The 27,719-nt window shown below is 35.4% G+C and overlaps 1 pseudogene; it reads right to left on the bottom strand.

Moving 5' to 3' along the window:
• The window catches only part of LOC124959865 (calcium-activated chloride channel regulator 4-like), a 54,409-nt pseudogene that overhangs the window by 21,873 nt on the left and 4,817 nt on the right, over positions 1 to 27,719 (bottom strand).

Below are 27,719 nucleotides of genomic sequence, written 5' to 3' on the forward strand. Positions count from 1 at the left end.
ATAAGAATAAAGGGTTACCCTATGTACTTGTATGATAAATGGTATGACTCTACTTCATGTACAACCAGAGAAATAAGTTTTACCCCATTTGTTTACAATGAATTAAAATAAATAAATTTTTAAAAAAGAATAAGGGAAGAGCAGTGGAGTAGAAGGAGACTGGAAGGGAGAGAAGAGTGGGGAAGGGGAGGAAATGTAGAATGAATTTGACAAAATTATGCTATGTGCATATGTAAATATACTACAGTGAATTACACCTTTATTCATATCTGTAAAGCACCAATTAATAGAAGGAAGACAAGTAGAAGAGTATAGGCAGGGGAATAAGGGTAGGAAAAGGCGGAGGGAAAGAGGAAGACTGGGGACTGAAATGGAGCAAATTAAATCCCATGCATGTATGATTATATCAAAATGAACTCAACTATTATAACTACAATGCAAAAGCATAAAAAACAAAAAAAATCTAGTTGGAAAAATGGTTGAAGAGTCAAGAGAAAGAACTATGATAATAGATAAGTAATGATTATTGACTAATTCCTGCTTAATTTATTTTTCAAGATATATTCCTTCCATTTCCAACATAAGTTGTTGAGTTCAGTTGTATAACTGAATCTATTTCACAATTGGCAAGGACTGAGGTGGGTGGAGAACTTGGAAGCAGGAGATTTTCTAGCAAATTCTTAGAATAATGGACTAATCTAACTTTAGGAATAAAAATTTGACATTGTTAGGTTTTGATGTTATTTCTTAAACTAAACAGTCTTAGAAAAAAAATCTGTCAGTACTGTTTATTCACACATGTTCTTTAAATTTATATATTCTTTCTTGATCATAAGTAAATGGACTAGAAATTCACAATCTTCTCATTTTTTTTGTTCCTAAAGTTTAAAAGTTTGTGATGAATCTCCAGGAATTTTACATAGAAACATCATATAGTTTTACATTCCAAATGAGGAACTGAGACACTGAGAGCTTAAGAGATTTTTTTCCCTAGTATCTGAATTCATATTATACCTTACTGCTACTAATTTGATTATCTGAAAATCTGGGGTTTGCATCAGTGCTGAAATACAGAAGATACTTCCTTAATTACCTGTCCATAAAAATGGAAATTAAAGTCAACATTTAGAAAAAATATAGTAAAACAATTTTATGCAATTGTTTATTAACTGATAAATAAATCTATCTATATCATTAAAACAGTTTCAGACATACTTTTCTTGTGTAACTTGATTTCTTCTTTCAATTCATTTACTATTGTCTTTATACATATAAACCCATTTTATCACATAATTGGAAGTGTTGTATATAAAGAAAATTTCAATACTGAAGTTTTGATTTTTAATAAAGATTTACTATGATAAAAATATAAGACTCAAAACATAATTATCAAATTATTTTTTCATTTATGTCTAAGCATAAGGATGAAACCAAGGAGTGGAAACTCTGACCTGAAGAGATTGCTGGGAGATGTCTGTGTTTCTTAACCCAGAGGTCCTGAAAGACTCAATGAGGCTGTTGCTCTGGACTTGATCTAAAGATAATGATGACCTCCTCCTAAAATTTAAAGCCATTAACAAAGCCACTTGATGGCCCCACTTGTTTCCCTTTGTCCATGCAGTTCCTTGTGTTTTTGTCCTCTCCAGTTGTCACCAGTTATTATTTCAATTCATCTGGTTGATGGTATTTTTCTCTAATTACCTGCAAATGTAAGTTAGGTCATTATCAGTTGTCCCAGTTCAAAGGTACTGATGAGGAATTAGAAAAAAAATTTAGAAGAAATGAAACTCTGTAGAATGAGGCAAACTTTATTTTGAAATAGCAGAATCTATAATCAATAAACCTTGGGGAAATTTAAATACAACTTTTTATTCTTATTTACCTGCTGCAGGGAATATTCACTTAAAGTTATGAGAAGCAGGCCTTAAAGTGGAAATCTTCCTGTGTTAAATGACAGTGATAGCTCAGACTGTGGAACTCAGGTCAACCAGATACCAAAAACATAATTAGTGGCACTGACTGCTTTCTTTGACTAGATTACACTGGGAAAAGTTTTTACTGTATAACGTTAGTCACATACAAAAGTACATAGACCAAGAATTTACTTCAAAAAGTCAATGTGTAACATTTTAGACAAAAATTATAAGTAATTCACTAATTCCAAATTTTGAAGTCATTATTGTGCTTATAAATACATGATACATAAAGTTCTGAGCATCTTGAGGTTAGGTACTTGTTATAGAATTTTTGTTTTGCCTCCAAAAGTTATTAGCACAGAGCTATATGCAGAGGTGGTGCTCTAATAATATACAAGTTATACATTTTGAGTTCTATATTCTATTCATGGCCTTTTCTACATCAAACTACAAATCCAAATAGATTGGCAACTCAAAGTTTTGAATACCATGCACTTAAAAGAGAGGATAAACAACTGAGCTCAAGATAGCAAGTATGTTTCTTGTTCTGTGAGGGCTTTGAGAGTAGTTTCCAGGAGTACCATTTTAAGAAAGCAAGACCTTAGGGAAAAAAATGCCATGGTGAATTAATAGTGATTTATTAGGTTTTGAAGGGAAGAATGGAGGTATGTATAAAATTGCAGAAGAGTGTTTAAAATGTTGGAATTCTTTATGTAGCTGGAGTTGGGGGAACAATGTGAATACCTTCATTACATTTTTTTTTGCTTATATTAAGACAAGGAATGGCTTGCATATATGGCAATACATGGAAAATATGCTGACATGTACTAAAACCAGACTTTGAAATAGGGATGTTTTCACACATTTACAGCATTTATATAACATTTTCATCATAATCCTACTATGGGTTTCAGTGCAAAATGAAGATCCAGAGATGAAGTAAAGTTCTCTGTTCTTCACCTGTCTTTGTTTTCATTTATTCACTGAGCTCTTACAATGTGTCAGTCACTGTGCGGGGGATACAGTTGGAGCTACATGGTTCATGAATTCATGAAGAGAATTTAATTTACTAAATTTTGTGTCAGAGACTGAGAACATATAGAAATGAGTATCAAAAGCACAATGAATATGTATGGTAGAATATTCTATAGTTCAAGAGAAATAAAATATTTCTGAACATTTGCTATGTATTAAATGTGTTTTTTATATTATGTAATTTAATAAAATCTAAGGTTTTTTCCAACTACCATTCTTGCTCCCTATGATCCTCCAGAGTAATCTTCCTAAACTAGGGTATTTGGAATCATCTTCCTAGAACACAAATTGATCACAACTCTTTAAACAACTGCTTAAAACCTTCCAACAACTTTCTGTTGTGCTTTAAATTTTTTTTGAAATTTGTAGCCCTTGTTTATCTCTCCAATGACATTTAATATCCCCTTATTTACAAACTTTAGCTTCACTATTTTCTATCACTTCTGTAAATAATTCAACTTTTTGCCACATCTTTCCCATAGGATCTTGCACTCTCCTTTCTACCTGAACTATTGGTTCCTTCCTATCCTTCAAGTCTTAGTGTAAATGTAACTCTTCACAAAGGGATTCAGTGATCTATTAAAGTGGCACTGCTACTCCTTTCCCTGATATTTATTATACCATCCTGTTTTATTCCTTCACAACACTGTAATCTATAATTATTATTTTTTTCCAATTTGCTTATCTATTCATGATTTGTCCTCACTGAAATAGCATGGTGTGCCAGAGCACAGAACTTGTATCCTAGTGTCTTATATAGTGCTTAATGTGGCACATAACTGGCAGATAACAGGTTGAATAAATTAAAACATGAGCAGTATTATATGTAAGCTTTTATTTTCCCTTTTTGTTATGAGAAAATTAGAACCACAGAGGTGAAGAATTGCACTTAGTACAATTAGAATTTAAACCCAGCATTTCATGTTGGAAACATACATTAGAATGTCATGAAATTCAGAAAAGAGTCTGAGATTCCATAGGGGTGAGAGTAGCAGGAAGAGCTACAAAAAGGTGAGAAGATTCTAAAGAACTGGTAGAATTATAACATGCAAAATTGGGAAAGAAGAAAACATTTTAGCAGAGAAATTTCATGAGTGAAAGTATGGGGGCAGCTAGCACATGGTGGGCTTGGAGAACAACATGTGCAGTAAACTTTTGGAGCATAGAGCATCAGGAAGGAAGAACTGAGAAGAAGGCTGGGAAGATAGAAGAAGCTGGAAAGCTCCTAATAACATCAGACAGACAAATTCAGATTTAATTTTATAGACTGAGGGTAGGGAACATTCCTCAAGCTTATCTGATAGCAGTCGCTGACACCATGGTCTAAATAAGCCAAACAGTCTGGACAGAGAGACTGAGGAAATGGTAAAGACTCGCCATGGACTGAAGGCCTTTGCAGTTGGTGAGGCAGAACTATGAGCTGAGGGAAGGCCTCGCTCATCTAGCATCCCAGCAAGCTGTGATGTAAGCTCACCTGCACTGCCTCACCTCATGCTGTGTGCTGAAGCTTACCTTTCCCCCAGTCCTTTGTCTCAGACTTGTTGCTACACAGAATCACTTAAGCATGCTTGGTTTGTTTACATTAAGAACGACATATAGCTCACCTATAGGTTGGTTCTGTTATGTTTTAACAAGCATGATAACCTGATTGGATAATGTCTTGTAATGGATATGTCTTGTACAACCTAAGTAAAATTAGATCTGTGCCTTCCGAGCCTGGTCTCCGATGTCTGAACTAGGGTAGACATCGTTGTCGCTCATTCTCAGCAGACCCCCACCTCTAAACATCTACATCTGAGGGGGGACAGAGACGATTTCTATGAAGGAAAATGACACTGATATTGATTATAAGCTCAAGATGACCATTTGGATAAAAGATTCATAATAGCAACCATTATACATTATATATCACTCATATTATACATTATATATTATTCAAGAGTATAGCATGTGTTTTTAAATATGTAAATGTATCATTTCATTTAATCCTCATAATAATCCTACAATGTGGGCATTCTTGGCCAAAAGTATAATTATACAAGATAATTTGTTTGTTCTGCCCTAAAAAATTGGTGACTTTTGCTGCCTTACATTCATTTAACAAACATTTATTTAGCACTGATTTTTGCATGATAACAAGATAGACAAAGTTCACAGTGATTTTTACACATTTATTCACCTAACAATTGAGTAACTCATTTAAAAATTATTTAAATTTCTTTCTATGAGCTTAGTGTTGCGCTTTTAATTATGTTTTAAAAAGCAGAGAGTGTGTGCAGTAGCAATTCATAGAAATTTCCTTCCAAATTAAAGAAGTCTCTATTTTTGAGAGAGAATTTTCACCTGAAATGCAGGTTCAATTCCAGAGCAGATGGAAATTCCTCCTGAAACTTCTGGAGATACGTTCTCTGAGAGCTTTCTTCTTTCATTGTGGCTCTTATTTGAACTAGTTTACTTTTGATTTGAACAGTAATATCATACTCAATTATTCCTACTCAGGATCCATTTTCAATAGTTTGAAGCAGGAAATATTTGGCTGCTTGATTCCTTTGATTTAGTCAGTTAAAATCCTAAATAATAACCACAGGAAAAAGAACCAAATAGTTTTGAGTGAAGTATAATAATAGATCACACAAAATATGTTGATAAGACTTTTCTATAAATGGTAATTGGTCTTATTAAAGGAAGCATTTATAATTTTTTCAGTTGATAAAATAGAAAAATACTGTTATATATATTGCAGAACATGTATAGTTATCAAGGAACTCATCTCTTTAACTAGAGATGATTCTTGGTCACTAAGCAAGCAAATTAGTTATAGGGAGAGAATGAGGAGTGAAGTGAAATTGGGAACTGATAATGCATATTGTAGATACTCTATTATTACCCTTTAAAGTCTCTGTGCCAGTTGGTTCAAGATAAAACTGCCCCAGAGCCCACAGAATCAATTCATACTGTGGTGGACAGAACCCAGTCAGAGACTGGAGTCTCTCCATCAGGTGGGGATTAGATTACTCAAAAGGCAAAATTTACAGAGCCTCAGATGAATCCTGAGAGACTCAATTCTTGCTTCTGAATAATTCTTTTTACTTCTAACACCTCCTCCCCATTTGGTGAAGAATGCATTTTTGATCTTTAGCATGGTCTGTTCTGCCTCAAATGTCCCATCATTCTGGGTACTTTATCACATTGCATCTGGCTTGTTTGTAATCTATCAATTTCAACAGTTACTTATTGATTATCCATATGTGATGAAGTCTAGGTCACAGGGATGCAAAGATGTATCAGAAAAAGTTTTGATTCCTAGTGAAGCTCCTAATCTATTAGGGAAAGACCTGTAATCTGTTCTGGGGAGCGAGGATAAAAAGATGAATAAGACATGGATCCAAGTCCTAGAGAAGCTCCCACTTTGTTATGGTCTAGATATGAAGTATCCCTCAAAAGCTCATGTGTGAGACAGTGTAAGAATTTTCAAAGGTGAAATGATTGGTTTATGAGAGTCTTAACTTAATCGGTGCATTAATCCACAGGTATGGATTAATTGAGTAGTAACTGTAGGCAGGTAGGGTATGGCTAGAAAAGATGGGTCATCGGGTGTGTGACTTTGGGTTTATATTTTGTCCCAGAGCTCCCTTTCTGTTTCCTGTTACCATGTCTTGAGCTGCTCTCCTCTGCTGTGCCCTTCTGCCAGGGTGTTCTGCCTCACTTCAGGCCCAGAGCCATGGAATCGGCTATCTGTAGACTGTACCTCTGCACCATGAGCCCAAATAAACTTTTCCTTAGCCAGTTGTTCTTGTCAGGTCTTTTAGTCAAAGCCATGAAAAAAAAAAAAAAAAAAAAGGAACTAAAACATAGTCTAATGAGAGATGTTATGTGTGATATCAACGTTATATAGGGTAATAGAAGTTGTAACAGGGCATTGTAGGAGACCATCAGAAGGACCCTTAGTCCATCTACTCCTGGAGAACATAGGTACCTTTACCAAATTTTGAAGGATGAGTCTGAGTTAACCTGCTAATGGAGAAACAGTGAGAAAATGTTTATATATTCAACTAGACACTCCTTAAGTACATGGATCTCTATTTCTAAAGTCTAGCACAAATGCCTACTACTTACTAATGTTAGTAGAAGAAATTACTGGTTGGATATTGCCATTTCTTTGTGGTGATGAATTTTACTTGGTTCTCTGAACATAAATAAATCATTTATATAGATGGTACACAAAAGATAAAGCTGCATTAAAAATTCTTATTGATTTTGTTCCTTAATCTGAATTATGGAGTCCAGCAGCCCCTAATCCACTCTATCCTCATATCTTTCAATAATTTCCAATAGATAAAAAAGCAAATAAAATATATTCATATTTTAATCTATAATTCTGAGTCTCTGATTAAAGCATTACTAAGGGCCTAAAAGTCTTAATAGTAAGACCTCCCCCTTTTCTGGGATAAAGAGGGTACTTCAGTTTGGTCTGTTTAACTCTATTGGCAACTTTCCTTCAATAAAATGTTTCACTGTCCTTCTTGAGGTACTTACTACAGAAAGTAGTGTGGCTTTCTGTCATCATGCAATTTAGAATAACCCAGGTACAGGGTTATTGTCAGAGGGTTCTTATCTATTCAATTCCATGAAACTTGCCTTCATGTTTTTAGTCTTATCAAGAACTAAACACACAATTCTTTCACTCATTCTCAGCAATGAGAAGGCAGGTGGAGGGGGCAGTGCCACCACAGGCATGATGTTTTTAAAATCCTTCAAATTTCTGATTACTTTCCATATATTTCTGAAATTACACTTTATATTTTGTAGAATTGGAGCTTTTTGGTTATGGTTTCTTGCATTACAGAAGTCAACACCCTGGGAGGTTAATACAATGAAAAAATACTATATGCATTTGAAAATTTAACTATAAACCCCCAAATATCAATGCATTATGCAGTTTTATTTTTTGAATACAATATAACTCATTCAATCAAAATTATAGGGTACATTTTCAATAATTATGATTGTAATGATAATAACTAACACCAAGTGCTTACTATGTGCCAGCCAATGTTGAAATAAATTTTTATTAATGATAATATATTTAATTCCTTAACTCACTTGTAGGGTATAGTATGTTCTTTGATTATAAATTCTTATAATAATTATTGGTGTACTTACAGAATCAATTTTTCAGAAATGTTATGGATGCCTTTTAAAAAAATATTTTTACTAACTGCATTTTGATTCATTGTACACATATAGGGTACAACTTTTCATTTCTATGGTTGTACATGATGTAGATTCACACTATTTGTGTAATCATAAATGTACATAGGGTAATGATATCTATCTCATTCCACTGTCTTTTCTGTTTGAATTTTACCAGATAAGAATTGACAATCTTTTTCATATAGTTTTGTTGTAGAATTTGTTCTGCACAATCTAATTATACAGCTATTTCCTTGACATTTGTAAACTCTGTTCACACCAGAGATACCTATGGAATACCTGAAAATATTTGACAGTTAATCTTTGAGGCAACTTAGTCATTAGCTTAAAAAAGCTTTAGAGGTTCTATTCACGATGATCCTAATATCAAAGTTTTTCTTTTAATTATGTATCATACACATTCTATTCTGTTATCAAGGATTAAAAGTTCCTATGAGAGCATTTATCTATTTTCAAGATATTGCAGAGGGAAATTTTTGGTATGACTTCCTGATAGATACAATGGCTGAATTCTTTGCTGGGATTAGTTGCTGCTATCTTGTTGCACTAATGTTTGGAGGATTTCCTTTCCCACATCTCTCTCCTGTTGGCCTTGTGTTGGTAAATGCAGGCACCTGGATGAGGGAATTATGAAAAAATTACTCTGGATACCACCTTAACTTTAAGTTCTTTGTAGATTTCTTTTTAAAGGAGACTTCCCCCAAAAATATGTCATGGCATAGATACAAATATTTTGATTCTTCAAGGAGAATTTTTATCCAAAGGGAAATGTTACTGTCACCAGAGAGTGAGGTGCTGTCAAGAAGGACTATAGGATGGCAGACTAGAAGGTGACTGCATCTCCAGTCACTCCAGAACCCAGGAATCAAGAAGGGGAGGCATTGAGAGACTGGGACTAAAACAGAGCAACGGGGTGAGTCTCCCCCACCGGGTGAAGCTCGGCCTGGGCGGCAGGCATGGATAGGGGTGGCTTATCAGAGCAGGGCAGGGCATTTAGAGTCTTCCCCAGGTAGCCCTGCACAATCCGGCAGTGGGCTCCTCCCACACGGCCAGCTTCTCGGAGCAGACCCCAGTGAGAGCCTTTCCGCACAAAGCCAGCTCCAAGTCCTGGAACCAGTAGTGGGTAGGGGTAGCTTTCTTCAGAAGCACTGCATTATCAAGTTCCTCCAAGACTTCAGGCTACTGAAGGCTGGGAGGTAATACACTGGAAATCTACAGGGACACTATAAGCCAATTGAGGAAATCTGCAATATCTCAGAGTCCCACTGATATCTGACCAATATGAGAAAACAAGAGAAGAAAATGTCCAAAACAAACCTAGATACTATATCAATAAAACCCAATGACAGTAGAGCAGAAGAAATGTCAGAAAGGGAGTTCAGAATGTACATAATTAAAACAATCAGGGAAGCAAACGAGCAGATGAAAGAACAAATGCAGACATTGAAGGAGGAGATGAAAGAGCAAATGCAGGCATTAAATGATCACACCAATCAATAGTTAAAAGAGCAAATATGGGAAGTAAGAGATCATATCAATAAAGAGTTAGAGATACTGAAAAAAAAAAAAGCAAACAGAAATCCTTGAAATGAAGGAAACAATAAACCAAGTTAAAAACTCCATAGAAAGCATAACCAATAGGATAGAACACCTGGAAGATAGAACCTCAGACATTGAAGAAAAAATATTTAATCTTGAAAACAAAGTTGAACAAACAGAGAAGATGGTAAGAAATCATGAACAGAATCTACAAGAATTATGGGATATCATGAAAAGGCAAATTTAAGAATTATTGGGATTGAGGAAGGAATGGAGAAACAAACCAAAGGAATGAACAATCTATTCAATGAAATAATATCAGAAAATTTCCCAAATCTGAAGAATGAAATGGAAAGTCAAGTACAAGAGGCTTATAGGACTCCAAATATACAAAATTACAACAGACTCACACTAAGGCACATTATTATGAAAATACCTAACATACAAAATAAAGACAGAATTTTAAAGGCCGCAAGAGAAAAGAATCAAATTAAATTCAGGGGGAAACCAATAAGAATATCAGCAGATTTTCCAATCCAGACACTAAAAACTAGAAGGGCCTGGAACAACATTTACCAAGACCTGAAAGAAAACGGACGCGAACCAAGAATCTTATATCCAGCAAAACTTACCTTCAGATTTGACGACGAAATAAGATGCTTCATGATAAAGAAAGCTAAAGGAATTTACAAAAAGAAAGCCAGCATTACAGAATATTCTTAGCAAAATATTCCATGAGGAAGAGACGAAAAACAACAATGCAAATCAGCAACGGGAGGAACTAGCCTAAAGGAATAGCCAAATAAAAGAGAAACCAAATTATGTCAAAAAACAAAAAGAGTCAAATGATTGGGAATACAAATCATATCACAATAATAACCTGGAATGTTAATGGCCTGAACTCATCAATCAAAAGACATAGACTGGCAGATTGGATTAAAAAGGAAGATCCAACAATATGCTGCCTGCAAGAGACTCATCTCATAGAAAGATATACCCATAGACTAAAGGTGAAAGGATGGGAAAAAACATACCATGCACATGGACTCAGCAAAAAAGCTGGAGTATCCATCCTCATTTCAGATAATGTGGACTTCAAGCCAAAACTAGTCAGAAGGGATAAAGAAGGACATTTCATACTGCTCAAGGGAAGCATAAATCAGCAAGACATAACAATCATAAATATCTATGCCCCAAACTGTGTCTCATCCATGTACGTCAAACAAATCCTTCTCAATTCCAAGAATCAAATAGACCACAACACAATAATACTAGGTGATTTTAACACACCTCTCTCACCACTGGATAGATCTTCCAAACAAAAATTGAATAAAGAAACCATAGATCTCAATAACACAATCAACAATTTAGACTTAACGGACATATATAGAATATACCGTCCAACAAAGAACAAATACACATTCTTCTCAGCAGCACATGGATCCTTCTCTAAAACAGACCATATTTCATGCCACAAAGGTACTGTTAGCAAGTACAAGAAGATAGAGATACTACCTTGTACTCTATCAGATCATAATGGATTGAAATTAGAAATAAGTGACAGAATAAAAAACAGAAACTTCTCCAATACCTGGAGATTAAATAATACACTATTATATGATGAATGTATAACAGGAGGGAAATTAAAAAATTCTTAGAGGTAAACAAGAACGAAGACACATCATATCAAAATCTCTGGGACACTATGAAAGCAGTACTTAGAGGAAGATTTATTTCATGAAGTGCATTCAACAAAAGAAGGAAAAAATCAACAAATAAACAACTTAACACTACAGCTCAAAGCCCTAGGAAAAGAAGAGCAGACCAACACCAAAAGTAGTAGAAGACAGGAAATAGTTAAATTCAGAGCCAAAATCAACGAAATTGAAACAAAAGAAACAATCGGAAAAATTAACAAAATAAAGAGTTGGTTCTTTGAAAAATAAAATTGATAAATCCTTAGCCACACTAACAAAGAGAAACAGGAAGAAAACTCAAATTACTAAAATTCGGAATGAACAAGGAAATATCACAACAGACATGAGTGAAATACAAAACATAATTAGAAGCTATTTTGAAAATCTATACTCCAACAAAACAGAAAACCTCAAAGACATCAACAAGTTTCTAGAGACATATGAATCACCTAAACTGAACGAGGAGGACATACACAACTTAAATAAATCAATTTCAAGCAATGAAATAGAGGAGGTCATCAAAAACCTACCAACAAAGAAAAGTCCAGGACCAGATGGGTTCTCAGTCGAGTTCTACAAAACCTTAAAAGAAGAGCTCATTCCAATACTCCTCAAAGTATTCCATGAAATAGAACAGGAGGGAACCCTCCCAAACTTGTTCTAAGAAGTCAAATATCACCCTGATACCTAAACCAGACAGAGACACATCGAGGAAAGAAAATTTCAGACCAATATCCTTAATGAACATCGATGCAAAAATTCTCAACAAAATTTTAGCAAATTCCATGCAAAAATATATTAAAAAGATAGTACACCACGATCAAGTGGTTTTTATCCCAGGGATGCAAGGTTGGTTCAACATCCGGAAATCAATAAATGTCATTCACCATATCAACAGACTTAAAGTTAAGAATCACATGATTATTTCAATAGATGCAGAAAAAGCATTTGATAAAATACAGCATCCTTTCATGCTCAAAACAGTAGAAAAAATTGGGGTAGTGGGAACATTCCTTAACATTGTAAAGGCCATCTACGCTAAGCCCATGGCCAATATCATTCTAAATGGTGAAAAACTGAAAGCATTCCCCCTAAAAACTGGAACAAGGCAGGGATGCCCTCTTTCACCACTTCTATTCAACATTGTCCTTGAGACTCTAGCCAGAGCAATTAGACAAACCAAAGAAATTAAAGGGATACGAATTGGAAAAGAACTCAAACTATCCCTGCTCGCTGATGACATGATTATATATTTAGAGGAACCTGGAAATTCCACCAGAAAACTTTTACAACTCATAAGTGAATTCAGCAAAGTACAGGTTACAAGATCAAAATACTCATAAATCCAATGCATTTTTATACATAAGTGATGAATCTTCAGAAAGAGAAATTAGGAAAACTACCCCATTCACAATAGCATCGAAAAAAATAAAATACTTGGGAATCAATCTCACAAAAGAGGTGAAGGACCTCTACAATGAGAACTACAGAACACTAAAGAAAGAAATTAAAGAAAACCTTAGAAGATAGAAAGATCTCCCATGTTCTTGGATAGGCAGAATTAATATTGTCAAAATGGCCATACTACCAAAAGTGCTGTACAGATTCAATGCAATTCCAATTAAAATTCCAATGATGTACCTTACAGAAATAGAGCAAGAAATTATGAAATTCATCTGGAAGAATAAAAAACCCAGCTAAAGCAATCCTTAGTAGAAAGAGCGAAGCAGGGGGTATCGCAATACCAGATCTTCAACTCTATTACAAAGTAATAGTAACAAAAATGACATGGTACTGGTACCAAAATAGACAGGTAGATCAATGGTACAGAATAGAGGACACAGACACAAACCCAAATAAATACAATTTTCTCATTGTAGCGTCCGAAAATATGCAATGGAGAAAAGATAGCCTCTTCAACAAATGGTGCTGGGAAAACTGGAAAACCATATGCAACAGAATGAAATTAAACCCCTATCTCTCACCCTACACAAAACTCAACTCCAAATGGGTCAAGGACCTCGAAATCAGACCAGAGACCCTGCATCTTATAGAAGAAAAAGTAGGTTCAAACCTTCAACTTGTTGGCTTAGGATCAGACTTCCTTAACAGGACTCCCATAGCACAAGAAATAAAAGCAAGAATCAACAACTGGGATAGATTGAAACTAAAAAACTTTCTCTCAGCAAAGGAAACTATTAGTAAAGTAAAGAGAGAGCCTACAGAGTGGGAGAAAATCTTTGCCAATCATACTTCAGATAGAGCACTAATTTCCAGAATATATAAAGAACTCAAAAGACTCTACACCAAGAATACAAATAATCCAATCAACAAATGGGCTAAGGAAATGAACAGACACTTCACAGAAGAAGATCTGCAAGCGATCAACAGATATATGAAAAAATGTTCCACATCTCTAGTAATAAGAGAAATGCAAATCAAAACTAACCTAAGATTTCATCTCACCCCAATTAGAATGGTGATTATCAAGAACACAAGCAACAATAGTTGTTGGCGAGGATGTGGGGAAAAAGGTACACTCATACACTGCTGGTGGGGTTGCAAATTAGTGCAGCCACTCTGGAAAGCAGTATTGAGTTTCTTCAGAAAGCTTGGAATGGAACCACCATTTGATCCAGCTATCCCACTCCTTGGCCTATACCCAAAGGACTTAAAATCAGCATACTACATAGATACAGTCACATCAATGTTCATTGCTGCTCAATTCACCATAACCAGATTGTGGAACCAACCTAGATGCCCTTCAGTTGATGAATGGATAAAGAAACTGTGGCATATATATACAATGGAATATTGGTCCGCCATGAAGAATGATAAAATTATGGCATTTGCAGGCAAATGGATGAAATTGGAGAATATCATGCTAAGTGAGATAAGCCAATCTCAAAAAACTAAAGAACGAATGATCTCGCTGATAAGAGGTTGAGGACATATAATGGGGTGTGGGAGGGGTTTGCATTAGGGTTAGGGTTAGGTTTAGGGTTAGGGATAAGGAGTGTGGTAAGAATGGAGGAAGGAAGGACTGTATAGAGGGAAAAGAGGGGTGGGAGAGGTGGGGGGTAGGGGAAAAGTAACAGAATGAATCAAACAACATTGCCCTATGTAAATTTATGATTGCACAAATGGTATGCCTTGACTCCATGTACAAATAGAGAAACAACATGTATCCCATTTGTTTACAATAATAAAAAAATATAAAAAATAAAGAAGGACTATAGAATAAAGAATTATGGTGGCATTTTAGACACATGTATTATTGCATGGAATCGGCTACAAGTTGCAGTGATTATAGCAAATAAACGGGATGTGACTGTATCTCATCTTTTTCATAGACTTCCAGTTCAAATCAGAGATGATGACTGGATTTCATTGTCATTGAGTATCCTAAATATGTATGCTTCCATTGCTTAAAAACTTGGTGGATCTATATGAACAATCATGATGAATATTCTGCAGTAGGAACTAGATATTTAGGAAAAATATGACATAAACAAATGTAATCAATGTAATACTTCTAAAAAAAAATACCCCTGAAAACTGATTCAATGGGGCAGAGAAAAGATCTTTGTTGAAATCATGTACCTTTTAGTGTGTCCATTTTGATAAGTCCATAACCCAAGGAAGACAGATAGCATCCATGAAGTGGATGGCACCCAATTTTAAGTGGATTCCCCCAACCATTTTGCTCTTTCAAAATCAGAATCAAGTAGATAGTCTATTATTACCTATGATGCTATGTTGAAGTTATTAAATGACCTTTATAAATCCCTAAGAAGTTCCTATTTGGCTCCTTGAATCTCTTTGGTTTCTAACTCAACCACATATAGCAATACTTAAACATTTTTATTTAGTCTTATACAATAGGAACAACTTTGATCTCCCAACATACAGTTATAATAAGAAGAACTTTGAGCTCCCATTTGCATAGTGTACAACTTCAATGTGAGTTCTGGCAGCTATGATGGACAGGTGTAAAATATGTCAAATTGTCTACCAAATGCTCTGAAAATCATATGCACTTTAATTAGACAACCAGCTGCTTTAAACTATATATATAGTTTATAAGCATATATATATATATATTAAAGAAATAAAAGCATCTATTATTATATATTGGGGCAAACACAAATGTCATTTGAAAGAAGTCAAAGAAAGGAAAATAAGACCAGTTAAAAGTCTCCAGTCATTAAAGAATTTGAGTGGTCATGCCTTGTTGCTTCAATTTCTTTGACTTGGAGAAGGAGTAAGGCTGATCTTCATTGTACACATCAAACACTCCCCAGTGGAGATGGGCCCATTCATGGAGAAACACTTTACCTGTGGGAAAACATTTCAAGTATGCAGTTATAATTCAAGTTGTGGGAAACCACCCATGGCCTGTGTATGAACCAAGCTTGGTTGAGCTATTAGATGGGAAAATATGGGCTCAGAAACCGCCTGAGTCACATGGTTTTCTTGCATTGGTTCACTGCACAAGTTCAAATGTAGGCCTTGGATGTGGGAGTGACCTGCTAGAACCAAATGACTTGCTTAATTCCACTCCCTTATCCTGTTTTTCATGGAAGAAGCTCTTACTGGTCCCCTTTTTATCTGTACCACTATAAATAAACCAAGCCCTTTGTTAGAACCAGACCTTTATGGAGGGTTCAATTGATCATGCCACTGCTTCAAAGATAATTCTGTCTTCTGTCATTATTTCTGATAAATAAATAAATTTTATTAGCTTTTATTTTGTAGCCAGCCCATCCCTTCTACCGGAACCCTTTCCCTTGCCCACACAGGTTGTATGGGGATATCAAGTGACAAAATTTTTGTTAAATATTTAACTACCAACATTTTATGTTTTTTTACATAGTATATCACATGACATTATAATTTATTACAAAATACAGTATATCACTATTTTTTAATTACACATTTGATAAAGAAAACATTTCTTGAGTATTTTCATGGGCCTCAAAAGACTGGTCTTCGGGCATTGGTAGTTGCTATATGTTAGGAGAGACTAACATGTGCAACATAGTTTTTTAAGGTTATTCAGGTCAGGAAAGGCAGCATTCTTTTTGCATTATTCAGCCTTACATCTATCTACCCAATTACTCATTTATTATTTTATTTATCCAAATTTTATTGCTCACTTTTAATTGTGTGTTCATGAACAAATTACTTTTCTATGCCACAATTTCTCATCCTAGAATGAATTCTCAAGGAAATAGTAATGTCTTTAAGGGGGTGAAAATTGGTTCTTGGAGTAGTAAGTCAGATATTACAATTATGTGTGTCAGGATCCTAAGTCCAAAACTAACAGTGTAAATAGGTGTTATATAGTGTGTCTGGGATGGTAAAGTGTCAGAGGGAACATTAGGAAAAATTGCTTAAAAAGGCTCCATAGGTGGGTAAAGATGAAAAAAGATTGATAAACACTACTATAGATCACATGTAATTGTAGTGATGTGGAAATAAAGTGATTCATTCAAAGTGCTTAGTGCATAATTAACATTCATTATGTAATAATTATTATCATTATTATTAGTTTCATATTTAGTATGGCACTAGGTACCGGAAAATGTGAAGATGAGTAAGCTATAGTCCTTGGCTTGGAGCTGCTTAGAGATGAGAAAATTAGAATTTTTTTAAAAGAACTCAGTAAATGGAAGGATATACATAAATCAACAGAAAGGAAATAAGTTACAGAAAGGAAAAAAATGAGGGGAATTCTGCATTATCAATGAAAGCAAAAACTTCTGAGGAGCCAGGTGCAGTGGCCCATGTCTATAACCCCAGTGACTTGGGAAGCTGAGACAGGAGGATTGCAAGTTTAAAGCCAGCCTCAGCAACTTAGGAAAACTCTTAGTAACTTTGTGAGACCCTGTCTAAAAATAAAAATAAAAAGGGGCTGGAGATGTAGCTCTGTGGTAAAGAACACCTGGATTAAATACCCAGTACCAAAAAAAAAAAAAAAAAAAAAAAAAAAAAAAAAAAGAAAACAAAATCAAAACAATCAACACCCCCCAAAAACAAACAAACAAACAAAGAACAAAACAAATTAAAACAAATTTCTGAGGAAATGGAGATTTAAAAAAGAGAGGTCTGAAATACAGTCTGTTCTGTTATGAAGTATGCTTCTATATTATAAATTTACTAACATGAGATCTGAAAATAGGTGGAAATATCAGCATTATACAGAGTTCATGTTTTTTCATTTTGTCCTTGCTACTCAAAATGTCATCTTAGATCTTCAGACTGAACATCTTTTGGGAACTTATTAGAAATGAAACTCTCAGGCTCACCTTAGATCTAGTGGATTGGAATCTGCTTGTTAACATAATATCTACACACCTTAAATTATTCTTACAGGTTAAAATTTAGAAATACCAGTTAAATATTTCTTAAGCAAAGATTATTGGGAGTAGAATTATAACCTTGTACAGAGGAAAAACTACTACAATAGGAATTATAAGAAATTTTAAAACTTCCTGCACCTGTGACTTTTTTTTTTTACCAAGGTATATTCTTAGCTTAGGCTTATTTCATTTTCAACTGAGGGCAGATTCCTCTACCTTGTCACCACTTTTCCTTCTCCCTCTCTCTTTCTCTGCTTCTTTTTTTTTTTTTTTTTTTTCCAACAGATTTCATTGTGTTGCTTAGACTGACCTTGAACTCCTGGGCTCAAGCAATCCTCCTACTTCAATATTCTGAATAGCTGCCTGACCATTTTCACTCTTTAAATAGCATTTCTGTGTGTGTGTGTGTGTGTGTGTGTGTGTGTGTATGCGTTTGTGTGCTTGCTAACTGCTGTGGCAACATTACTGAGTGATTGCATAGGTGGCTCAAGTCATCTCTCTAGGTACCTATTATTGTTTTTGTAGTTGTTATTTTTACAAAATTGCAAAAGTTTCTAGGAATTGTTTTATAAGCCTATTTTTTTCTCAAAGCCTGTTTATTTTTAGGGCATAGTTTTAAAGAATGTGAATTTTGTTTAGAGAAACATATATAGTATATATGCAGCAATTTCTAAGAGGAGAAATGCTGGGGGTCATGAGTTATAATACAGGAAGGAAAAGGGAGGGGCTTCAGTTTGTTTCATAAAGGCATCTGTTGATTTGTGGGAGTGAGAAGAGTGGCTAGTGATCTTGAGAAAAATGGAAAAAAATCTTTAAAAGAGCTGCTATAGGAAATGAGGAAGGGAGCTGAGAAAAGTCAAGTAAAAGTTTTTTGCGTAGCTTTGAGGGCATTGCTGAGTTTGGAAAATGTGTACTTGTAATGATGCCAATTGGTTTTGTAATTTTCTTGAACAATCTGAGAAACATAGAAGCAAAAAGAGACTGAATCACTCAAGAGATTTAATACAGGAGATTTAGTAAGTTGAATCAAAGCAAGGATAAGAGTAGTGGGGGAATCAAACTATTAGTACTTATGATTGAAGTGACTGAGTTTGCTGGACGTGACAGGAAAGAGGGTACAGCTATGAGGGTGCAAAGGATTAGAGGGACTAAGGAGGGCAATTCTGGTCAGGACAACATGTGAGAGAGGTAAGATCAGGATGGAGGGAATGATGGAGCTTTCAGGGTACGAGAGGGGACCTGATCCAATATTGATGACTAGGGCTGGCAGTGTTGGCAGGGACAGAGATTAATGAACATTCACTGAACAGGCAATAGGAGAAGGAGAGACAATTCTGGAGTATGGGGTTGCCTGAAAGTTTTCATTGAATAGTGACATATGAATTGGACTCTCTTTTAACAGTGATTTGCATTTTTGTCTGTAAAATAATTTCTTTCATTCATCTGAACAAATGATCTTAACATTTAGATTGAACTAGATGAAATTTCCATTTCAATGGATCCAAATGATCAACTATAGACAATTTCATCTGATACAAGCAAATAGTTTAAATATAATATTAACAACTAAGAGCTTATGAATTTTCCTCTTGATCAGTAAGTGGCATGATGACTGTCTCCAGCTTCCTATGCATCTGATGTCCATGGAACTTCCATATGATTGATTAATAACCACATGTGGAGAAAGAGAAAATTGGAATCTAAAAATTATGCCTTAGAAAATATTTATTAATTCTGCTCTCTGTTCAAATTTCTAAAGATGTTCTTGGCACTGTATAATGTACATTTGCATGGCATCTCTATTTTAATATTCATAAAATTTCTACAAGATAGAGACTGCACTCTTCACCATTTTACCAGGAATAAGCAGAGAAGGGTGTCTCACTTGTTTAATTTCACACATAGCTAATAAACAGAGGAGTCAGGATTTGAGCCTTGAGACTTCTGCTCCAAGGCCTGTTTACTAAACCTGGGAACAGAGATGTTTGTTTAAAAGGAGATGTTTCATCCACATTTCCTACCTGGTGGTCCATACTCATTTTGTTTCCTCCCCAGTATGAAGTTAGGGTGAAATGAATGTATTCTCCTTTTCCCCCACAGTCTGTGAACTTCCTGGCATATGGTTCATCTCTGCCTGGAAGGGCTGGTGCTGCAACTCTAACATCAGCCTGAGAATGTTTAAAAAGATTGTAAGGGGGTTTTCAAGATGGCAGACTAGAGGGTGACTCCATTTCATGTCACTCCAGGACTCAAGATTCAAGAACAGGAGATATTGAGAGACTTGGAACAAACTCAGAGCTGCCAGGTAAGTCTCTCCCACTGGGGAGGTGCCCCGAACAGGGCGATGGTCCCAGAATGCAGGGAACTTTGTGAAATAGAGTTGCCCAACGAGATCCCCCATCCACTGGAGTGGTGAACTCGAACAACCGGGAGCATTGTAGAGGAGGGCTGCCCAGCGAGATGCTTTGGCAAAGGGCGAGGCTCCCTGACCCAGGAGGCAGGTCCAGGCCCCTGGGAACATTGCAGAGGAGGGCTGCCCAGCCCAGGCGGTAGTTCTGGATCAAGGGGAACTTCTAGGAGGGGAGCTGACCAGCGAGACAGCCCCACCGGGTGAGTCTTCCCTGCTGGGCAAGGCTTTCCTACCAGGGGAGTAGAACCAGAGACACAGGCCCAGACCAGCCATGCCTCAGCCCACAGTTTAGTTCCCTTTGGCTGACCATTGGTCAACAAGTGGAGGCACCTCTGCCCACCAGCAGGGAATATACCCCATCTGAAGGCCACCAGCCCTAGAGGTGCAGCTTTCTTGTGGAGCACTGGATTATCAAGTTCCTCCAAGACTTCAGGCTACTGAAGGCTATGAGGAGATACATTGGAAATCTACAGGGACACTATAAGTCAATAGAGGAAATATGCAATATCTCAGCGTTCCACTGATACCTGACCAATATGAGAAAATAAGGGAAGAAAATGTGCCAAACAAACCTAGATGCTACATCAATAAAATCCAATGACAGCATGGCAGAAGAAATGTCAGAAAGGGAGTTCAGAATGTACATACATAAAATGATCAGGGAACCAAATGATGAAATGAAAGAGTAAATGCAAGCATTGAATGATCACACCAATCAACAGTTAAAAGAGCAAATATAGGAAGCGAAAGATCATTTCAATAAAGAGTTACAGTTACTGAAAAAAAAAAAAATAGAAATCCTTGAAATGAAGGAAACAATAATCCAAACTAAAAACTCCATAGAAAGCACAACCAATAGGATAGAACACCTGGAAGACAGAACCTCAGACATTGAAGAAAAAATATTTAATCTTGAAAACAAAGTTGACCAAACACAGAAGATGGTAACAAATCATGAAGAGAATCTACAAGAATTATGGGATATCATGAAAAGGCCAAAATGAAGAATTATTGGGATTGAGGAAGACTTACAGAAACAAATGAAAGGAATGAATAATCTATTCAATGAAATAATATCAGAAAATTTCCCAAATCTGGAGAATGAAATGGAAAATCAAGTACAAGAGGCTTATAGGACTCCAAATATACAAAATTACAACAGACCCACACCAAGGCACATTATAATAAAAATACCTAACATACAAAATAAAGACAGAATTTTAAAGGCTACGAGAGAAAAGAATAAAATTATATTCAGGGGGAGACCAATAAGAATATCATCAGATTTTTCAATCCGGACCCTAAAAGCTAGAAGGGCCTGGAACAACATTTACCAAGACCTGAAAGAAAATGGATGCCAACCAAGATTCTTATACCCAGCAAAACTTACTTTCAAATTTGACGACAAAATAAAATCCTTCCATGATAAACAAAAGCTAAAAGAATTTACAAAAAGAAAGCTGGCATTACAGAACATTCTCAGCAAAATATTCCATGAGGAAGAGATGAAAAACAACGATGCAAATCAGCAAAGGGAGGAACTAGCCTAAAGGAATAGCCAAATAAAGGAGAAACCAAATCATGTCAAAAAACAAAAATGAGTCAAATGACTGGGAATATAAATCACATCACAATAATAACCCTGAATATGAATGGCCTGAACTCATCAATCAAAAGACTTAGACTGGCAGATTGGATTAAAAAGAAAGATCCAACAATATGCTGCCTGCAAGAAACTCATCTCATAGAAAGAGATACCCATAGACTAAAGGTGAAAGGATGGGAAAAAACATACCATGCACATGGACACAGCAAAAAAGCTGGAGTGTCTATCCTCATTTCAGATAATGTGGACTTCAAGCCAAAACTAGTCAGAAGGGATAAAGAAGGACATTTCATACTGCTCAAGGGAAGCATAAATCAGCAAGACATAACAATCATAAATATCTATGCCCCAAACTGTGTCTCATCCATGTACGTCAAACAAATCCTTCTCAATTCCAAGAATCAAATAGACCACAACACAATAATACTAGGTGATTTTAACACACCTCTCTCACCACTGAACAGATCCTCCAAACAAAAATTGAATAAAGAAACCATAGATCTCAATAACACAATCAACAATTTAGACTTAACAGACATTTATAGAATATACCATCCAACAAAGAGCGAATTCACTTTCTTCTCAGCAGCACATGGATCCTTCTCCAAAATAGACCATATTTCATGCCACAAAGCTACTGTTAGCAAGTACAAGAAAATAGAGATACTACCTTGTACTCTATCAGATCATAATGGATTGAAATTAGAAATAAGTGACAGAATAAAAAACAGAAACTACTCCAACACCTGAAGATCAAATAAAACACTATTGTATGATGAATGGACAACAGAAGACATCAGGAGGGAAATAAAAAAATTCTTAGAGGTTAATGAGAACAAAGATACATCATATCAAAATCTCTGGAATACTATGAAAGCAGTGCTTAGAGGAAAATTTATTTCATGGAGTGCATTCAATAAAAGAAGAAAAAATCAACAAATAAACAACTTAACACTACAGCTCAAAGCCCTAGAAAAAGAAGAACAGACCAACACCAAAAGTAGTAGAAGACAGGAAATAGGTAAAATCAGAGCTGAAATCAAGTAAATTGAAACAAAAGAAACAATCGGAAAAATTAACAAAATAAATAGTTTGTTCTTTGAAAAAATAAACAAAATTGATAAACCCTTAGCCACACTATCAAAGAGAAAGAGAGAGAAAACTCAAATTACTAAAATTTGGAATGAACAAGGAAATATCACTACAGACACGAGTGAAATACAAAACATAATTAGAAGCTATTTTGGAAATCTATACTCCAACAAAATAGAAAATCTTGAAGACATGAACAGGTTTCTAGAGTCATATGAATTACCTAAACTGAACCAGGAGGGCATATGCAATTTAAATAGATCAATTTCAAGTAATGAAATAGAAGAAGTCATCAAAAGCCTAACAAAGAAAAGTCCAGGACCAGATGGGTTCTCAGCTGAGTTCTATAAACCCTTTAAAGAACAGTTCATTCCAATACTTCTCAAAGTATTCCATGAAATAGAAGAGGAGGGAACCCTCCCAAACTCATTCTATGAAGCCAATATCACCCGGATACCTAAATCAGACAGAGACACATCGAGAAAAGAAAATTTAAGACCAATATCCTTAATGAACATCGATGCAAAAATTCTCAACCAAATTTTAGCAAATCACATACACAAACATATTAAAAAATAGTGCACCACAATCAAGTGGGTTTTATCCCAGGGATGCAAGGTTGGTTCAACATGCGGAAATCAATAAATGTCATTCACCATATCAACAGACTTAAAGTTAAGAATCACATGATTATTTCAATAGATGCAGAAAAAGCATTTGATAAAATACAGCATCCCTTCATGCTCAAAACATTAGAAAAAATAGGGATAGTGGGAACATTCCTTAACATTGTAAAGGCCATCTATGCTAAACCCATGGCCAATATCATTCTAAATGGAGAAAAACTGAAAGCATTCCCCCTAAAAACTGGAACAAGGCAGGGATGCCCTCTTTACCACTTCTATTCAACATTGTCTTTGAAACTCTAGCCAGATCAATTAGAGAGACCAAGGAAATTAAAGGGATACGAATAGGAAAAGAAGAACTCAAACTATCCCTATTTGCTGATGACATGATTATATATTTAGAGGAACCAGGAAATTCCACCAGAAAACTTTTACAACTCATAAGTGAATTCAGCAAAGTACAGGTTACAAGATCAATGCTCCTAAATCCAATGCATTTTTATACATAAGTGATGAATCTTCAGAAAGAGAAATTAGGAAAACTACCCTATTCACAATAACCTCGAAAAAAATTCAATACTTGGGAATCAATCTCACAAAAGAGGTGAAAGACCTCTACAATGAGAACTACAGAACACTAAAGAAAGAAATTAAAGAAACCTTAGAAGATGGAAAGATCTCCCATGTTCTTGGATAGGCAGAATTAATATTTTCAAAGTGGCCATACTACCCAAAGTGCTATACAGATTCAATGCAATTCCAATTAAAATCCCAATGACCTTACAGAAATAGAGAAAGCAATCATGAATTCATTTGGAAGAATAAGAAACCCAGAATAGCTAAAGCAGTCCTTAGTAGGAAGCTTGAAGCAGGGGGCATTGCAATACCAGAACTTCGACTATACTACAAAGCAACAGTAACAAAAATGGCATGGTATTGGTACCAAAATAGATAGGTAGATCAATGGTACAGAATAGAGGACATGGACACAAACTCAAATAAATACAATTTTCTCATACTAGACAAAGGGGCCGAAAATATGCAATAGAGAAAAGATAGCCTCTTCAACAAATGGTGCTGGGAAATCTGGAAATCCATATGCAACAGAATGAAACTAAACCCTTATATCTCACCCTGCACAAAAGTCAACTCAAAATGGATCAAGGACCTTGGAATCAGACTAGAGATGCTGCATCTGATAAAAGAAAAAGCAGGTTCAAATCTTCAACAAGTCGGCTTAGGATCAGAGTTCCTTAACAGGACTCCCATAGCACAAGAAATAAACGCAAGAATCAATAACTGGGATAGATTCAAACTAAAAAGCCTTCTCTCAGCAAAGGAAACTATCCGTAAAGTGGAGAGAGAGCCTACAGAGTGGGAGAAAATCTTTGCCACTCATACTTCAGATAGAGTACTAATTTCCAGAATATATAAAGGACTCAAAAAACTCTACACGAAGAATACAAATAATCCAATCAATGAATGGGCTAAGGATATGAACAGACACTTCACAGAAGAAGATCTATAAGCAATCAACAGATATATGAAAAAATGTTCCACACCTCTAGTAATAAGAGAAATGCAAATCAAAACTAACCTAAGATTCCATCTCACCCCAATTAGAATGGTGATTATCAAGAATACAAACAACAATAGGTGTTGGCGAGGATGTGGGGAAAAAGGTACACTCACACATTGCTGCAAATTAGTGCAGCCACTCTGGAAAGCAGTGTGGAGATTCCTTAGAAAATTTGGAAAGAAACTTATATATATATATATATATATATATATATATATATATATATATATATAATGGAATATTACTCAGCCATAAAGAATAATAAAATTATGGCATTTGCAGGCAAATGGATGAAATTGGGGAATATCATGCCAAGTGAGATTAGCCAATCTCAAAAAACCAAAGGACGAATATCTCACTGATAAGCGGATGATGACACATAGTGGGGGTAGGAGGGGGCAAGAATGGAGGAAGGAGGGACTGTATAGAGGGAATAGAGGGCTGGGTGGGGTCGGGGGGAAGAAAAAAATAACTGAATAAATCAAACACTATTACCCTAGGTAAATGTATGATTACACAAATGGTATGCCTTTACTTCATGTACAAACAGAGAAATAATATGTATCCCATTTGTATACAATATAAATAAATTTTAAAAAAGATTGTAAAAACATCATAAATAGAAATTATAATATTTAATCTGGAAAACTATGGAACAGTGAATTGAGTTTAAAATTAGAAAGCAGCAGAAAGCATTTAAGAGAGGACTTTGGACAATTACATGTTTGTAGATTTCATGTTTCAGCCTTCTATACTGAAGATTTTCCTTCCAATTCTCAGGAATTAATATAGATACATTTTTGAAAAAAAAATATTTTTTTCTTTGGCTTCAAATACATAAGTAGGTGCTGTAGTGACAAATCTGGTTATCAAATGAAAAAAATATATGTGAGTACGGCTGAGTGAGAATGGACTGATGGAACAGAGCTCATCTCAGACATTTCCCTCTTGTACCTGTCAATCCGAAAACACCAACTTTATGAACAGGCCCATAATGAGGCAATGTGGTTTTATAAGGCAAATAATACAGTAAGTTTTTTTTTTTTAAGGGAGAAAAGAGGTCAGGTTAGCCGTTATAATGAAAAATCCAGAAGTCTTGTCCTAAAGTAGAAGGAGCCAGTACATATCAGTACCCAAAAAAGGACTAAAAATAGACTACCTTCAATAGTTCAGATACAAGGATACAATGTTGGATTGGGGGCTTGAATCCTCTCCAGTGTTTGGTGGATTATCTAGTTCATTTGAGGAGGTGCTATTACCCCCTCAATAAATTTGGGAAGGTCTCTGTAATAAGGTTGGAAGTGAGAGACTTCCTCTTTGCCAAAGTTGTTGGGAAAAACCTCCTCCAAACAGTGGCTCTGAACATATTCAGCCTGCTGGATATTTTTAACAGTCCCTTCCATTTGTTCCCATATGATGGGAAACTTGAAATTGGAGACAAGTGTATATTCTTGACTTACTTTCCATCTCCCTGACTGAGTTTCTATTCTCTTGTTAGAGAGGGAAGTGGGGAGCTGCTCCAGTACCCTCAGAGGCATCCTTTTTATAACTAATTCACTTCTCACATACTCCCAAGTAGCTGGTTGAACTACAAGCTCACTGTCTCCATTAGACCTACCTCAGGAAGGCATTCAGAGACCAGCTCCTCAAGGTGAGAAAGGACTATGCTTAATGGGTCTAAACCAAATCCATCTTAGGCAAACAGGATTGTATGCAACAGTGGAGAGTGACTGGGTCAGGGAAGAACTTTGAGAACATCATTTGTTGTGGATTCATTTTTGTGTGACAGAAAAATATATCCAACATATCAAACTTGTGCTTCCACAGATAGTACTGATAGAATGACATCAAATTTGTTTTTTTTTCTTTTAAAATGAATTGATTTAAAGAGAACATTAGGGAAATTGTACAGTGAGTACAGGACTATGCCTGAGGTTGGCACTTACATGCATGATGTAGTCCATGGTGACAAATGCAATCATCTACTTCTATTTAAATGTTGATTACAATTTTGTAATATAGATTAACTATACTTTCAGAATTCCATTATTGATGAATATTTCTCAGGTTTCCAGTTCAGGGGATTATAAAATGTAAGGAAATCTTTCCCCATGCCTTTACTAGTTCTAGAAATTCTACACCATATTTGGGGGTATTTGGTACATTTAAAATTATTTTTGAAGCTTTTGATTGTTATTGGTATCACTCGTGTTTCATTGATTTTTTCTTTTATTATTAGTCATCACTTTTATTACTTTTTGATTTCTAATATAATTCTCTATCTGCTTTCCCAAGTTAATTTCTTAGCTAATTTTTTTGGTTTGTTTTATTGTTGTTTAGAAATAAGGTAAAAACAAGTCCTTTGAGTACTATTTTGGCCACATCCCACAAGTTTTAATATAGTGTATTCCGGTGTCAACAGTCTCTTTTATTCAACGTACATACTTAACATTTGTTTCCACATAGTTTTTAAGGTGAATTTCAGTTTCGATTTCCTCTCTAATTCTACACCATATTTGTGGGTATTTGGTGCATTTAATACTGAGGCTATTTTGCTAAAATCCTTCCAGTGTCCTTGAGTATCATACACAAATTTTAGATTGTACCAATTTTTATTTCACCTTTAATAGTATCTTTAAG

This window comes from Sciurus carolinensis, chromosome 1 (assembly GCF_902686445.1).
Source record: "Sciurus carolinensis chromosome 1, mSciCar1.2, whole genome shotgun sequence".
In the NCBI taxonomy this organism is placed as follows: Eukaryota; Metazoa; Chordata; class Mammalia; order Rodentia; family Sciuridae; genus Sciurus; species Sciurus carolinensis.